Source organism: Antedon mediterranea, chromosome 4, assembly GCF_964355755.1.
Source record: "Antedon mediterranea chromosome 4, ecAntMedi1.1, whole genome shotgun sequence".
Classification (NCBI taxonomy): domain Eukaryota; kingdom Metazoa; phylum Echinodermata; class Crinoidea; order Comatulida; family Antedonidae; genus Antedon; species Antedon mediterranea.
The window spans coordinates 6,602,529-6,619,696 of record NC_092673.1 but is presented as its reverse complement, the minus strand read 5'-3'; the positions used below and the strand labels follow the sequence as shown (position 1 = coordinate 6,619,696).

The 17,168-nt window shown below is 31.4% G+C and overlaps 1 long non-coding RNA gene across 1 annotated transcript; it reads left to right on the top strand.

Annotated features, from left to right (window-relative positions):
- The first annotated feature begins 6,543 nt into the window (after positions 1-6,543).
- LOC140047958 (uncharacterized) lies at positions 6,544-11,275 on the top strand. The gene is made up of 13 exons (XR_011845003.1): positions 6,544-6,575; positions 6,784-6,815; positions 7,133-7,157; positions 7,469-7,500; positions 7,814-7,845; positions 8,157-8,188; positions 8,500-8,531; positions 8,848-8,879; positions 9,191-9,222; positions 9,539-9,570; positions 9,884-9,915; positions 10,227-10,266; positions 10,897-11,275. It is a non-coding gene; the product is annotated as an uncharacterized lncRNA (long non-coding RNA).
- Positions 11,276-17,168: the final 5,893 nt, after the last annotated feature.

Below are 17,168 nucleotides of genomic sequence, written 5' to 3'. Positions count from 1 at the left end.
TCTATTTTACTCGTTTTATTTTGATTATTAGATTGATGGTCATAATATCATAAGCTTAACTAATTAAATGAGATGGCGACTGAAATTGACATACAACAGCAGGTTGTTGAACATCTGCAACTACATGACTACTATCCTAAAAAACTAACTCGGGAAGAAGTACTTGTAGTTTCTAAAAATGTGATTACACCAGATGAACTCAGCGATCCTGGCAAAATACCCTGGTATATTTTACAAAATCTGCTAATGTGCAAATATGAGGGAAGATGCTATGATTTAGATCAAATTCAATCACTTTCTAGTGCTGCTGCATTTTCAATGTCTTCTTTTCTACAAGACTATTCAGAAGACGTAGATCATTGTGACGAAGTAAGTCCACTAGATGCACTAGTGGCTATTTTCTTGTGCTGTGACAATTTCTTAAGGCAAACATTAATTGATAAATTGTCCACTTGTCAGTTGGCTATTCCGTTACTGATACCAGTTAAAGACAAACAATGGGAGATGCTTGTTTGGGGGACAGCCACAATTAGAAAGAAGTGGAAAATAAGTTCAGGGTTTTCTTGTGAAAAGTTTATGACCGCTCACGAACTTCCTATTGTGTCTGCTCTTCGCATAGGTAGACCTCGAATGTCAAAATCTAAAATTGTCAACTGTATCATAAATGAGCAAAGACATGATATTTTCTTTCATTCAGAATGCAAAGGAGGTCATTTACAAAGAAATCTGTCAGATGGATTATTAGAAATGACATGGTACCTTCCAAACGAGACAAATAAGAATACTTGTTCAGATGCACTTACGTTTATAAATCTACGAGGAAATTCATCAGATTTCCGATCTCAGACACAATTTTTGTCTGAGATATCACTGGTCACTATTGCATTTGTGTCATCTGATGATTTTAAAGAACATGATGCAGTGTTACTGAAAACATTGTACGAGCAAAATGGTCTTGTTATTTTCGTCTTAGATGGAAATCCTGGACAAACATTCACAGAATCGATTCTTAAAATTGAGAAGTCATCTACTAGTCGGGGTGCAAAACAAATAGCACGTGTCAATGCGTCAAACAAGAACCAGTTCAAAGTAAGTCGGGAAATATGGAAATTTCTTAACTTATATTTCGAAGGAGTTCATCGGAATGTCGTACCGAATAGGAGTATTGAGTTGTGCAGCGAAGTAGCACGCAAGATGAATTTCCACGTTGATGAAGATTTGCCAGACTGTGTCGAAGCAAAACAGAGCGTAAACATGTTGCTAAAGCGTGTGTATCTAAATGGGAAAGAACATGAGCTACCTTTGCAATTGATTGCAGTAAGCGTCGGAGAGAATATTAAAGAACAGCATCGGCTACTAAGAAAAGGAAACATGGAAATTGAGGATTATGTTGACAAAATAAAGTCAGAGATGATAGAGCTACGACAAAAACAGTTCGAAACTAGATTTGAACTCGTCACTACGGACGAGTTAGGTTATCCGCGGCGCAAAAGCCACGTGCACGTCATACGTTAGAATATTGCGCGCAAAAAAAAAACGATTAATGACATTGAAAAAATGTTAGTGCGCTCTCTATTTTGTGTCACGTCTGAGTATATACAGTATGTACTATATACTGTATATGTACTACGTACAGTTCAGAATAGGTGAAAATAAGGGACCAAAGTTATTGACGCTTTTGAACAAGATGACGTCATAAAAATTTTAAAAATGGTGAATCATGCGAAAGATAATTGATTGACCTAGACAATATAAAAAATAGAGGGCAATGGAATACGGATAAGGGGAGATGCGCTCTATTAAATGTGACGAGCTATGACGAAAGAGACAAAAATCCTATATTTCATATTTGAGTGGCCAAACGATGACGTCACAATGTCCGGTTCGCCATATCGATGCATGATTCGAAATCTACAACTAATCAACTTCCAGAATATGTAATTTTAAAAAAGTTCACCACGTAGTTTACAATCTATGACTTTTTTAAAAAAGGCATAATTTTCACGAATTTTTTAACTTTTTCATCAAAAACGCGCGCAAATTTTTCAATTCTACGTGCTCGTATGACGTGATTTTTAGTCGAAATTGTTTGAAAGTTGGTAAATCTACTAAAAAAAGACAGGAAAAACAAAATTCAAGCCAAAAAATGATGTTTTTGCGTTACGTGCGCACGCGCGCGTAAAAAAAATGCGCACGTGTAGGAATTTTTGAAATGCTCAAAATGACATGAAACGCGTAGAAAGTTGATTAGAAGTTGATTTTTCGCATTTTGAAATTTTAAACGCGCGTGCGCGCGTAACTTACTGCACAACCTGCCATTTTTAATCCATAGAAAGTTTGCGCTTAATATGACTTAAATTTTCACCAAGTTTCAATACAAAATGACTTTTGGTTTTTAATCTATGATCAATAATTGAAATTCATAAAATCACGCGTAACTTACGCTGCGCAACTCGGACGGGACCGAAAACCTTATTACGACATCTTCAGATAGAGGTCAATCTTCTGATAAAGTTATACAATGTTATGTTAAGAAGATTTAGAGATACACGCGCAACAAAATTCTGGGAAAGAAAGAAGAAAAAAGAAAAAAAAGAAAAAAAATAAAAAAAAAACTAGATTTGAACTCGTCACTTCGGACGAGTTAGGTTATCCGCAGCGCAAAAGCCACGCGCACGATATAAGTTAGAATATTGCGCGCAGAAAAACGATTATGCCATTGAAAAAAATGTTAGTGTGCCCTCTATTTTGTGTCACGTCTAAGTATATACGGTATACACTATATACTGTATACGTACTACATACAGTGCAGAAAAGGTGAAAAGAAGTGACCAAAGTTATTGACGCTTTTGGACATGATGACGTCATCACAATTTTAAAAACGATATATCATGCGAAAGATAATTCATTGGCCTAGACAATATGTAAAAATGGGGAGAAATGGAATACGGATAAGTGGAGATGCGCTCTATTAAATGTGATGAGCTATGACGAAAGAGACAAAAATCCTATATTTTATATTTGAGTGGCCATACGATGACGTCACAATGTCCGGTTAGCTATATTGATGCATGATTCAATATCTACAACTCATCTACTTCCAGAATATGTAATTTAAAAAAAGTTCACTACGTAGTTTAGAATCTATGACTTTTTTAAAAAAGGCATAATTTTCACGAATTTTTAAACTTTTTCATCAAAAAGGCGCGCAAATTGTTCAATTCTACGTGCTCGTATGACGTGATTTTAAGTCGAAATTGATTGAAAATTGGTAAATTTACTAGAAAAGGCTGGAAAAACAAAAATCAAGCAAAAAAAAGATGTTTTTGCGCTACGTGCGCACGCGCGCGTAAGAAAAGTGCGCACGCGTGGGAATTTTTGAAATGCTCAAAATGACATGAAACGCGTAGAAAGTTGATTAGAAATTGATTTTTCGCATTTTGAAATTTTAAACGCGCGTGCGCGCGTAACTTTATGTAAAACATGCAATTTTCTCTCCATAGAAATTTAGCGCATGATATAAATTAAACTTTTGCCAAGTTTCAATTTAAATGGTTTAATAGTTTTCGATCTAAATGACATTCTCGAAATTCATAAAATCGCGCGTAACTTACGCTGCGCAACTCGGACGGTACCGAAAACCTTATTACGACATCTTCAGATAGAGGTAAATCTTTTGATAAAGTTATATAATGTTATGTTGTGAAGATTTAGAGATACACGCGCAACAAAATTCTGGGAAAGAAAGAAGAATAAGAAAGAAAACTAGATTTGAACTCGTCACTTCGGACGAGTTAGGTTATCCGCAGCGCAAAGGCCACGTGCACGTCATACGTTAGAATATTGCGCGCAGAAAAACGATTATGCCATTGAAAAAATGTTAGTGCGCTCTCTATTTTGTGTCACGTCAAAGTATATACGGTATACACTATATTCTGTATACGTACAACATACAGTGCAGAATAGGTGAAAATAAGGGACCCAAGTTATTGACGCTTTTGGACATGATGACGTCATCACAATTTAAAAAATGGTAGATTATGCGAAAGATAATTGATTGGCCTAGACAATATAACAAAATGGGGGAAATGGAATACGGATAAGTGGAGATGCGCTCTATTAAATGTGATGAGCTATGAGAAAGAGACAAAAATCCTATATTTTATATTCGAGTGGCCATACGTTGACGTCACAATGTCCGGTTAGCCATATCGATGCATGATATGATATCTACAACTCATCTACTTCCACAATCTGAAATTTTCAAAATTTTCACCACGGACTTTAGAATCTATGACTTTTTAAAAAAAGGCATAATTTTCACGAATTTTTTAACTTTTTCATCAAAAACGCGCGCAAATTGTTCAATTCTACGTGCTCGTATGACGTGATTTTAAGTCGAAATTGATTGAAAACTGGTAAATTTACTAGAAAAGGCTGGAAAAACAAAAATCAAGGAAAAAATAGATGTTTTTGCGCTACGTGCGCACGCGCGCGTAAGAAAAGTGCGCACGCGTGGGATTTTTTGAAATGCTCAAAATGACATGAAACGCGTAGAAAGTTGATTAGAAATTGATTTTTCGCATTTTGAAATTTTAAACGCGCGTGCGCGCGTAACTTTCTTTAAAACATGCCATTTTCTCTCCATAGAAAGTTAGCGCATGATATAAATTAAACTTTTGCCAAGTTCCAATGTAAATGGTTTAATAGTTTTCGATCTAAATTAAATACGCAAAATTCATAAAATCGCGCGTAACTTACGCTGCGCAACCCGGACGGTACCGAAAACCTTATTACGACATATTCAGATAGAGATCAATCTTCTGATAAAGTTACAAAATGTTATGTTGAGAAGATTTAGAGATACACGCGCAACAAAATTCTGGGAAAGAAAGAAGAATAAGAAAGAAAAAAAAAAAAAAAAAAAAAAAGATCATGACAATAACAAGAGGTTATCCGCCAAGTGCGGATAACCAAAAAAGACTAGATTTGAACTCGTCACTGCGGACGAGTTAGGTTATCCGCGAAAACGCAACGTCTAATATACACGTAGAATACATATAATAGGTCTGACGTGAAAACTAATTTTCGTTATTCGTTAAATATTGGTAATTTTGGCGAGGATTGCATGCCATACTGTAGGTGAACCGAATTTCGAGAAAATTCGACAACGTGTTGTGTTGTGGTATGTCGTTGGTAAACTCCATGTTGGTTTTTAAGAGTCGCTCTCTGATAATATTGTTACAAATACCATTTTATATCGTCGAACTTCAACGATTAAATAAATAAATAACAAACTCAAGTTTGTTGAGAATTGATATACTATAAGAAATAGGTAAGAAATTATGTGGATTGTTTGATTTGTAGTTGTTTTGTAATTTCTACTTACTAACGATACCCTAGCCTACTAGCCTATAGATATACGGAAGGATGTCAGACTTTCAGAGATGGCCGGCAAACGTCGTGACGTTTTTCAGCCCGATGGCTTTCGTAGCAGCACGACAATCGTGTATGGCCATGTGTATGTTAAATACGGTCCCGGTAAATACGAACAAATATGTCTGCTACATTCATAGTGTACCTAGGCCTAGCCTGTACAAGAATACTTGCTGTTTTTAGTAGGACTAAACGGCGCTAGTTCCCTTTTGCACCTTGCTTATATTATATTAACTCTAGCTTAATTTTTAGTTGTATAAATTCTTAAAGAGAAGAAACAATGACTCGTTCTTCTTACAATAGCATGTTGTCTAGGCTTACTCCAGTAGTCCTAGTAGTAGTGACGTAGGTCAGCGCAGTTCCCTTTCGCACCTGTCATTGTTACAAATATTGTGGATGTTTTGATCACAATTTGTATTGATATTTATAATAATAATATATTTTTGTCTTGTAGCTGTTGGAAGAGATACACAATTGTTTCTACTTTAGTATCTCTAGAATATTGTAAGTAGTGTATATTAAATAAATAGTTTGTAGAGATGATTAATGGTTTCATGATTGGGAGTGAACTGTTGCCTGTTATTTTGTAGGCATTTTCTATTATGAAACATTTACATAATTCAGATTTTATTGTTTGTGAATAAAATAAGTTATTTTGAGGAAATTTCTTAATTTTTCAGACATTGATTAAGAAGCTTGTTGATTTGGAAAAAGTGTTAATGTTGTTTATTACCATTATCAATGTTTTTCCTTGTTTTTTTTAGATTGTAGAAAATATACAGTTTCAGCTACAGCTGTGAGTATCAGTAGATTATTTGTTAAACGGAGAAAACATATTTTCCTTGCTTTGTGAACTGTTGCCTGTTATTTTGTAGGCATTTTATATTATGAAACATTTAAATAATTCAGATTTTATGGTTTGTGAATAAGATATTAAATGAAAGTAGTATTGAGACAACATGTAGACCCCAATCAGCCGGCCCATACCCAAAGTTATTTTGAGGAAATTTCTTAATTTTTCAGACATTGATTAAGAAGCTTGTTGATTTGGAAAAAGTGTTAATGTTGTTTATCGCCATTATCAATGTTTTTCCTTGTTTTTTTTAGATTGTAGAAAATTAACAGTTTCAGCTACAGCTGTGAGTATTAGTAGATTATCTGTTAAATGGAGAAAACATATTTTCCTTACTTTGTGAACTGTTGCTTGCCCTAATCAGCCGGCCCATACCCAAAGTCATTTTGAGGAAATTTCCTAATTTTTCAGACATTAATTAAGAAGCATGTTGATTTGGAAAAAGGGTTAATGTTGTTTATTGCCATTATCAATGTTTTCCTTGTTGTTTTTAGATTGTAGAAAATATACAGTGTTAGCTACAGCTGTGAGTATTAGTAGATTATCTGTTAAATGGAGAAAACATATTTTCCTTACTTTGTGAACAGTTGCCTGTTATTTTGTAGGCATTTTCTATTATGAAACATTTACAGCATTCAGATTTTATGGTTTGTGAATAAAATAATAAATGAAATTAGCATTGAGACAACATGTAGGCCGTAACCAGCTGTCTCATACCCAAAGTCATTTTGAGGAATTTCTTAATTTTTCAGACCTCGATTAAGAAGCATGTTGATTTGGAAAAAGTGTTAATGTTGTTTATTGCCATTATCAATGTTTTTCCTTGTTTTTTTTAAATTATAGAAAATTAACAGTTTCAGCTACAGCTGTGAGTATTAGTAGATTATCTGTTAAACGGAGAAAACATATTTTCCTTACTTTGTGAACTGTTGCCTGTTATTTTGTAGGCATTTTATATTATGAAACATTTACATAATTCAGATTTTATGGTTTGTGAATAAGATATTAAATGAAATTAGTATTGAGACAACATGTATACCCCAATCAGCCGGCCCATACCCAAAGTTATTTTGAGAAAATTTCTTAATTTTTCAGACATTGATAAAGAAGCATGTTGATTTAGCAAAAGGGTTAATGTTGTTTATTGCCATTATCAATGTTTTTTCTTGTTGTTTTTAGATTATAGAAAATATACAGTGTTAGCTATAGCTGTGAGTATCAGTAGATTATCTGTTAAACGGAGAAAACATATTTTCCTTACTTTGTGAACAGTTGCCTGTTATTTTGTAGGCATTTTCTATTATGAAACATTTACAGCATTCAGATTTTATGGTTTGTGAATAAAATATTAAATGAAATTAGCATTGAGAAAACATGTAGGCCCTAACCAGCTGTCTCATACCCAAAGTCATTTTGAGGAATTTCTAAATTTTTCAGACCTCGATTAAGAAGCATGTTGATTTGGAAAAAGTGTTAATGTTGTTTATTGCCAATTATTAATGTTTTTCCTTGTTTTTTTTTTAGATTGTAGAAAACATACAGTGTCAGCTACAGCTGTGAGTATTAGTAGATTATCTGCTAAACAGAGAAAACATATTTTCCTTACTTTGTGAACTGTTGCCTGTTATTTTGTAGGCATTTTCTATTATGAAACATTTACATCATTCAGATTTTATTGTTTGTGATCAAACAATTAAATGAAATTACCATTGAGACAACATGTAGGCCGCAATCAGCCGGCCCATACCCAAAGTCATTTTGAGGAAATTTCCTAATTTTTTAGACATTGATTAAGAAGCATGTTGATTTGGAAAAAGTATTAATGTTGTTTATTGCCATTATTAATGTTTTTCCTTGTTTTTTTTAGATTGTAGAAAATTAACAGTTTCAGCTACAGCTGTGAGTATTAGTAGATTATCTGTTAAACGGAGAAAACATATTTTCCTTACTTTGTGAACTGTTGCCTGTTATTTTGTAGGCATTTTCTATTATGAAACATTTACATCATTCAGATTTTATTGTTTGTGATCAAACAATTAAATGAAATTACCATTGAGACAACATGTAGGCCGCAATCAGCCGGCCCATACCCAAAGTCATTTTGAGGAAATTTCCTAATTTTTTAGACATTGATTAAGAAGCATGTTGATTTGGAAAAAGTATTAATGTTGTTTATTGCCATTATTAATGTTTTTCCTTGTTTTTTTTAGATTGTAGAAAATTAACAGTTTCAGCTACAGCTGTGAGTATTAGTAGATTATCTGTTAAACGGAGAAAACATATTTTCCTTACTTTGTGAATTGTTGCCTGTTATTTTGTAGGCATTTTATATTATGAAACATTTAAATAATTTAGATTTTATGGTTTGTGAATACGATATTAAATGAAAGTAGTATTGAGACAACATGTAGACCCTAACCAGCCGTCCCATACCTAAAGTCATTTTAAGGAAATTTCTTAATTTTTCAGACCTCGATTAAGAAGCATGTTGATTTGGAAAAAGTGTTAATGTTGTTTATTGCCAATTATTGATGTTTTTCCTTGTTTTGTTTTTTTAGATTGTAGAAAATATACAGTGTCAGCTACAGCTGTGAGTATTAGTAGATTATCTGTTAAACAGAGAAAACATATTTTCCTTACTTTGTGAACTGTTGCCTGTTATTTTGTAGGCATTTTATATTATGAAACATTTACATAATTCAGATTTTATGGTTTGTGAATAAGATATTAAATGAAAGTAGTTTTGAGACAACATGTAGACCCCAATCAGCCGGCCCATACCCAAAGTTATTTTGAGGAAATTTCTTAATTTTTCAGACATTGATTAAGAAGCTTGTTGATTTAACAAAAGGGTTAATGTTGTTTTTTGCCATTATCAATGTTTTTCCTTGTTGTTTTTAGATTGTAGAAAATATACAGTGTTAGCTACAGCTGTGAGTATTAGTAGATTATCTGTTAAACGGAGAAAACATATTTTCCTTACTTTGTGAACAGTTGCCTGTTATTTTGTAGGCATTTTCTATTATGAAACATTTACATAATTCAGATTTTATGGTTTGTGAATAAAATATTAAATGAAACTAGCATTGAGACAACATGTAGGCCCTAACCAGCCGTCCCATACCTAAAGTCATTTTAAGGAAATTTCTTAATTTTTCAGACCTCGATTAAGAAGCATGTTGATTTGGAAAAAGTGTTAATGTTGTTTATTGCCAATTATTGATGTTTTTCCTTGTTTTGTTTTTTTAGATTGTAGAAAATATACAGTGTTAGCTACAGCTGTGAGTATTAGTAGATTATCTGCTAAACGGAGAAAACATATTTTCTTTACTTTGTGAACCGTTGCCTGTTATTTTGTAGGCATTTTCTATTATGTAACATTTACATCATTCAGATTTTATGGTTTGTGAATAAAATATTAAATGAAATTAGCATTAAGACAACATGTAGGCCTAACCAGCTGTCTCATACCCAAAGTCATTTTGAGGAATTTCTTAATTTTTCAGACATTGATTAAGAAGCATGTTGATTTGGAAAAAGTATTATTGTTGTTTATTGCCAATTATTAATGTTTTTCCTTGTTTTTTTTTTTAGATTGTAGAACATATACAGTGTCAGCTACAGCTGTGAGTATTAGTAGATTATCTGTTAAACGGATAAAACATATTTTCTTTACTTTGTGAACCGTTGCCTGTTATTTTGTAGGCACGTTCTATTATGAAACATTTACATAAATCAGATTTTATGGTTTGTGAATAAAATATTAAATGAAATTAGCATTGAGACAACATGTAGGCCCTAACCAGCTGTCTAATACCCAAATTCATTTTGAGAAAATTTCTTAATTTTTCAGACATTGATTAAGAAGCATGTTGATTTTGAAAAAGTGTTAATGTTGTTTATTGCCATTATTAATGATTTTCCTTTTATTTTTTAGATTGTAGTTGTACAGAAAATATACAGTGCCAGTTAGAGCTGTGAGTATTAGAAAATTATCTGTAAAACGGAAAAAACATATTTTCCTTACTTTATGCCCTCCAATAATTGATAAACATGTGTTGTTTGTAAATTTACTATACTGAGTGACCAAATATTTTTGTGTATAAAATTCTATTTTATTAGAACATTGAATAATTAAACCTATTTTCAGATTAATTTTGAAGGTGAAATTGTTATGAAAGAATTTGTTTCCGACACATTCCATGTAATGAAGTTTTGACATATTTTTAGGTCAAAATATCTTCTATAGTGATTTATTTATATTGTATAAACCAAAGTCACAAATATATTATCACAATTTACTTCAAAATTTGGGACAATCATCCTTTTTAACATAAATGTGGTGGTCAGTTTCTCCAGACATAAATTTGCAATTTTATAAAATGGGTCTATCCTGAATTTAGTAATGAGTTGGTCCTAATTTGTTTTGCTAGGCCCAATAGATCATGTTACATTCCACAGGGGGGATGTGTATATTATTATTTAGGTATTTGTAAAAACACTGATTTATCTACTGATTCAATTTATAATTGTTTGACTGTAATTCTTAGTACTGTACAGTGTATCTTAAAATTAATAACTAACTCTTTTTTTTTCTTTTATTGTAGGTGACTGTCTTATATAAACCCACTGGATCTCAGAAGAGATCCGGGTCTTTAGAAAAAGATCCACTCTCCAAAGAGAGTTTCTACGAGGGGTTACCGAATTTTAATATTTATGCACAATTTCTTTTTAAACATTTTTTAAAAGTATCTTTGAAACATTCAATAAAACCTTGAAGTAAACAGAAGTTTATCACAAGGAAAAACTAATAAACAAAAGTTTATTACAAACCATTTTTGCAAAAGCAAAAGTGTAAAACCTTGAAGATAACAAAAGTTAATCACAAGGAAACAACTAATAAACAAAAGTTTATTACAAAACCATTTTTGCAAAAGCAAAAGTGTCAAACCTTGAAGATAACAGAAGTTAATCACAAGGAAACAACTAATAAACAAAAGTTTATTACAAAACCATTTTTGCAAAAGCAAAAGTGTAAAGTTAAAGTTTGATTATACAAACAAAAGTTTGAAGAATAAAACAGAAGCTTATTATAAAGAAATAAATATTAAACAGAGTTTATTACAAAAGAATTAATTAAAGAAGATTTAAAGATCACTTTTATTTGAATCTGTTATTAAGTAGAATTGTAAAAAGAATAAAAATTAGAATCTGAAACTATTTAGCATAACCAAGTATTAAAGAGAAGTTTAAAATAATATAAAGTATTTCATCAAGCCAATATTAAGCAGAAGCTAATTTTTTAATTCAGTGAAATTGAACTATTGAAAAAAAAGCAGACAAAAAAAAAATATATTAAAAGAAAAAAAATTAGGACAAAAATTAAAAATCATAGAAACAAAAGACAATATAAAATTGAATTGTTTTTGGAATTTTAATAATTTATTTTGTTTTAGCAAGAATTTCTTGAATTGATAAAAAGAACCTAATTGTAATATTCATTGGAATTGCAGAATACAAAGTTTATTAATTTGAAGAAATTTGTAGATTTGTTTCTTATACAAATTTTGAATAATGGATATGGAATTTATAACATTAGTTGGTATCTTTTTGTTGATTATCTTTACAATGATAATTTATTTGTGTAAAAATGTGAATAAAGAAGTTACAAGTAAAAAGCAGATTTTTGTTAATACAACTGGTAATGTTAATAATGGAGTTATGGATAAGACAGCAGAATTTAAAATAGTTGTTAATGACATCTTGGACCTACTTGATGAATGCTGTTCAACTGAGAATGTCAAAGACGAGAGAAATGATGATACAGGTAATGTCAATTGTGAATTTATGAAAGATACAACTGAATTTAAAGGAATAATTGATGATATCATAAACACATTATCTTATGGTACAGAGGTCACTTCAGAGTTTGATGATACATGCGATTTCTGTAATATTGAAGTGAAAGTAGACGACAATTGCATAACATGTGACTGTTGTAGTCAATATTTTCATGTGAAATGTGTAAGAGATGTTTTTGAAGACAAACTATGTAATTCCAGAGTAATTTGGATTTGTTCAATGTGTGGGAATAGTAATTTTGTTGATAACATGTTGGGTGAAATAGGTATTACCTGTCATTTCAATAGATATACGATTCTAGAACCTGATGAATCTGTCACTGCAGACTTTCCAGAATTAACGAAAAATAAAGAAAAACGTAATAATGCCAAATTAAAATGGCAACAAACAGGAAGTGAAGATTTACTTGGTAGTGATTGGATGAAGGTAAGATCAAAGAAAAGAACCGACAACAGAAAAAAAAGATGTAAAAATAGAGGAAATAAGAAAAGGAGAAAGCGGGTTATAAATGGTATAAGTATAGAACCAGGTGTAAAATATATTGGCAAAGGTGTAAAAGATTTCTATGAAAGACGAAATAATAACAAAATGGAATGGAATATGAATACAAATACTTACAGAGAATACAACAAAGAAAATGCTAAAATGAATGTATTGGGAAATTCACAAACAATAATTGACGACAGTGGTAGGCCTATGTGTGATGTTTTGAAAAATACAAAAGTAACACACGGAATACAACAACAATCAGGTGGTGGTTCGAAACGTTTACGAAATAACAAGGGTCGTTTTGTCAAAACTAAGAAGATTGATAACAAAAAAGCACAAGGTAATGTGGACCTGAATTTAAAGAATGATTGCGATACTACGGAACGGTTTGGCAAAGATATAAAGAACATGGGTAATAATGAAAATTGTGAAACGAAAACTGACGAGGATTTTGAAATGGAATGTACTGTAGAAAACGACAACACAGCGACTGACGATGCGAAAGCACAAAATAATAGCAAAATGAATGACAGAAGTAGAATAATTGATAGTAATGGCACAGATAATAAAAATCAAACATGTGCAAGTTGTGAATTTGAGGAAAATGAAGTATTGATAATTGATGACGGATGCAAAAAAGCAGTGACTGAAAAAGTTAGGTCCCATACTAAACCTAAATGTGACCAACATACTATCGATGTGGATATTGAAGTTTTAACAAAAAATAATTTTTCGAAAGAATTGATAATCGATAATGTACCAAAACAAAAAAATACACGAAAAAGGCAGAAAACACAATCAATAAATGAATTACAAGTATATAATAGTAATGAAAATATAACTGTAGCACAGGGTAATTTTAATCAAGGGAATTATAGATTTGGCTTTGCAAGTGGTAAACAGTGTGTTGCAAATAGTCTTGTAGCTATTCTTTATTCTACAAAGAAGAATGGAAATGAATTTTACACCAAAGACCTTGATACAATATTGACTCTTGGAAACGAGTTGTACTGTTACATTCAGAAAGATTCCACTATGCACGAGGACCTTTTAATGATTTCTGAACTGCCGAAAGAATTGGATATCTTGGAAAACACATTTGTAATATCTCCCAAAGAATCAGTTTTTGGCATAATAGATGGAAATCTCGAATTAATGGCTGAATATGGAGCGTTGTCATTAAACCAAGCTCTTGAACAAGAATTACACCAACATGATGCATTTTTTATGAATTTTAACAGAAGCACATTTTCTATTATTAAACGTGTAAATGGATTTCTTATATTTGATCCACATGCAAGAGATCGATTTGGTTGTGTTAGTGAACATGGAAAGAGTATTTTACTTTACAGTCCATCGTGGCAAGGTGTGTACGATTATTGTATAAGATTAGCAAGGTCAATGAACTGTAATTTACATGAAACCGAGTTTGAACTGACTGGTGTAAATATTGAAAATAAGTCTATGATGTTATGTTCCGCTTCTGTGCTCGATGATAATTGTGAACAAAGCAACTTGGGAAACGTCGATGTTGATGAACCTAGTACCTCTTATCAGTATAAATGTAGTACAAGATTACCAGACAAGAATATTGATTATAAAGTTAAAGGCAAAACACATAATAAAGAAGGTCATGTCTCATCAAGTAATGAATGGCAAAGTGATAGTGATATTGAAATTGTTAATGTTCAGTATGGAGAAAGACCTGACGAGAATTTTAAATTTAATCCAATCTCAGAAGCACAAAAGAAAAACATGTGTAAAGAAGTAGGCATTCATTGTGAACATACCGATATGAATTGTGGTATTAACAGAGCTAGTCAGATTGGACATCCTCTTCAAATTAAGAATATTACAGGTGATGGTAATTGTTTTTATCGTGCAATTTCATACATTATTTCTGGGACTGAAGATAATCATTTAATTTTAAGAAGAGCAATTACTAATCATTTATTGGAAACTGATGACTTATTTATTAATACATTTAGTCACGAATATAGATCAGTTAAGGAATATGTGTTTAAAAAAAGAGTAATGGATAATGGAACGTGGGCATCCAATACTGAAATAAGTGCAATGGCAAACTTGCTTAATACAGATATTTATTCATTTAATGATCAACTTTTGACGTGGCAATTGTTTTCTGCTAAAAAGCCAGGAAGAATAGATGATGTTACAACTGACAATGGTATATATATTTTGTACACCATGAATGTGCATTTTAATGTAGTGGAATCTGTCAATGTCAGTCAAAATAATGTTCAGGAAACAACAGGACTAGTTGATATGAATGTGACATCGCACAATAAACTGTCAAATACAGAGGCGAATTTTTTTGTAAAGAATTCTACAACAAAGAAACGAAAGCAAACGGGAAATAATGAAACTTGTGAAACATTTGAAGATATAGAACCAAAACACAAAAAGAGTAAAACTGCTGAGGGACATTGTTCTGGAAATGAAGTAAAAATGTTGAGAAGGAAAAGAAAAATATCTTATGAAAATAGAAAGCAAAGAGAAAAGAATCGACAGAGAATGAAAAGAAGAAGACAAACAAAAGATAATTCAAAAGAAAAAAATGAAAATAGAAACAAACATCAAAGTGATCTTCCATACAGAGAAGAAAAGAAACGTAAAGTAAAAGAGGCACAACAAATAAGATATGCTGATGATGATTATAAATTTCAAAAAAGGAAGGAAAACAGAGAAAGACAACACAAAATGTATAGATGTGAACCTGAATATAATCTTAAGGTACGAAATAAAGCTAGAAATAACTACAAAATTAATTTGGATTACCGAACAACAAAAAAAGAAACAATGAAGAATAGATACAACAATGATACAATGTTTAAACATAAAACTAGGCAAAATAATAAACAAAGAAATAAAGAAAGATATCACAATGATCCACAATTTCGACAAAATTTGAAGCAAAATTTAGCAGAGAAGTATTGTACTAATTCTCAATTCAGAGAAAACATTACCCAAAAATTGACAAAGAAGTATCAAAGTAATTTGAAATTTAGACAAAACTGTAAAGAAAAATTTGTTGAAAAGTATCGGACTAATTTGAAATTTAGACAAAAATGGAAGAACAAATTGGCAGAAAAGTATCAGAGTAATTTGAAATTTAGACAAAACTGTAAAGAAAAATTTGCTGAAAAGTATCGGAGTAATTTGAAATTTAGACAAAACTTTAAAGACAAATTGGCAGAAAAGTATCGGATTAATTTGAAATTTAGACGAAAATGCAAAGACAAATTGGCTGAAAAGTATCGGAGTAATTTGAAATTTAGACAAAACTGTAAGCAGAAATTGGCAGAGAAATATCGAGATAATTCAATATTTCGTCAAAGATGTAAGCAAAAGTGTAAGCAAAGATTTACAGAAAAGTATCATGGTGATGAAGGGTTCCGAAAAAATATTATAAAGAAAAACATGAAGAATCGGGAAAAAATAAAAACAGAAAACACAAATTTTGAGTTTGTATTAGAAAACTTCAGGGAAACAATTTCTCGTGGTCCTGAATATGTTTGTTCTGTTTGCTTTAAAACGTTATTCAAAGACCAAGTAATGAAGTGCACCAAATCTAAGTACAAAAATAAGGCTTGTATAAATGAAAAGTATTTGCATATTTGCAACAATGAATGTAATAAAATTTGTCAATTGATTGAATCACCAAGATGTCGTTTATGGATTTGTTTCACATGCCACAGAAAATTGTTAAACGGTAAAGTCCCTGCAGAAGCCAATTCAAACAATTTACAACTACACGATATTCCTCCTGAGCTCAGGTGTTTAAATAATTTAGAGCAGCATTTGATTGGATTAAACATTCCTTTTATGAAATTAATGAATTTACCTAAAGGTGGACAGCATGGAATACATGGACCTGTTGTATGTGTACCTTCAAATACTATTGAAACTGTTAAAATGCTGCCTAGACCACAGGTTGATGATCAATTAATATCTGTAAAATTGAAGCGAAAGTTGTCTTACAAAGGTTATTACAAATATAAATTTGTTAACACTGCCAATGTTATTCAAGCTCTTAGATATTTACAAGATTATAACAAGTGCTATTTTGATATAGCTATTAATGAAGAATGGCACAATTATTTATCTGAAGATAACATCGAAAGTGAAACTACTAATGAAGATGAAAACAATGAAGAAGAAGAAAATGAAACATGTGTAGAAAACATTGAAGAAGAAGAGGTAGAAGTAGAAGATCAATTGTGTGGTGCTACCTTTGATACAAGTCTTCAACCTGTTGACAGGCGACAAAATTTGGTTGATGAATATTTTAATGACATAATTTGTTGTGCACCATGTGAAAATAATAGTCCTATTGCATTGTTAAGTAATAAAAGCAATGAAGCAAAATCATTTCCAGTGTTATTTCCAACAGGCCAACCAACATTCCATGATACGAGAGATGTTAAAATAACACTTGGACGTTATTTTCACAATAGATTAATGCATATAGATAACAGGTTTGCACAAAATACAGAATTCATATTTT